The following is a 649-nucleotide window of genomic DNA, read 5'->3' on the forward strand; positions in this document are numbered from 1 at the left end:
CCATTTCTGGAACAAATCTCCGGTAATAATTTAATGTTCCCAGCTACCGCCGAACTCCCTTCACATCCCTAGGCACTGTCATCTTCCTTATAGCTGCGACTTTATCTGCGTCGGGTTTAACTCCTTCCCTGGAAATCGTGTGGCCCAAAAAATTTATTTGCTCCTGCCCCAACGATGATTTATCTGCCGAAAAAAAAAAAATCTTCTTTAAAGTAAATATTACTCCGGTATTTAAAGTCCCGGGTTTCGGCACCAGTTAAGTATTGGCGAAAGGAATAAGATCTAACACGCTTGAACTGCTGTAAAATACTAGCTTTGTTGTGGTCGCAACATCTCTTATATACCTTCGATCAGCTGATCCCCTCAGTCAGCTGACATCGAAATAACAGCTGACTAAGGCTGTAACTCCCCCCCACCAGTTTACGAACAATCCTCGTAAACTTCAACTTTACAATAAATTAATATAAAATACAACAACAATAACTATTTACAATAAACTATATACAATAAAGAAAATAAAAGATAGATACTCCTCGTAATTGCTTATTACAAACTAAAAGTAAAGCAAAACAAAAATAAAATCATGAATTTATACAATTCAAAAAACTTAATTTATTCAGTACATCGCCATAATTAAAGATAAATTAAA

At 35.3% G+C, this 649-nt stretch overlaps 1 protein-coding gene across 1 annotated transcript in view; it reads left to right on the forward strand.

Annotated features, from left to right (window-relative positions):
* Window positions 1–649, forward strand: part of LOC106684016 (WASH complex subunit 4) — a gene marked incomplete at both ends in the record, with an annotated part of 104,971 nt that overhangs the window by 1,188 nt on the left and 103,134 nt on the right.

Source organism: Halyomorpha halys, unplaced genomic scaffold (assembly GCF_000696795.3).
Source record: "Halyomorpha halys isolate HHAL.00 unplaced genomic scaffold, Hhal_1.1 Scaffold536.1, whole genome shotgun sequence".
Taxonomy (NCBI): Eukaryota; Metazoa; Arthropoda; class Insecta; order Hemiptera; family Pentatomidae; genus Halyomorpha; species Halyomorpha halys.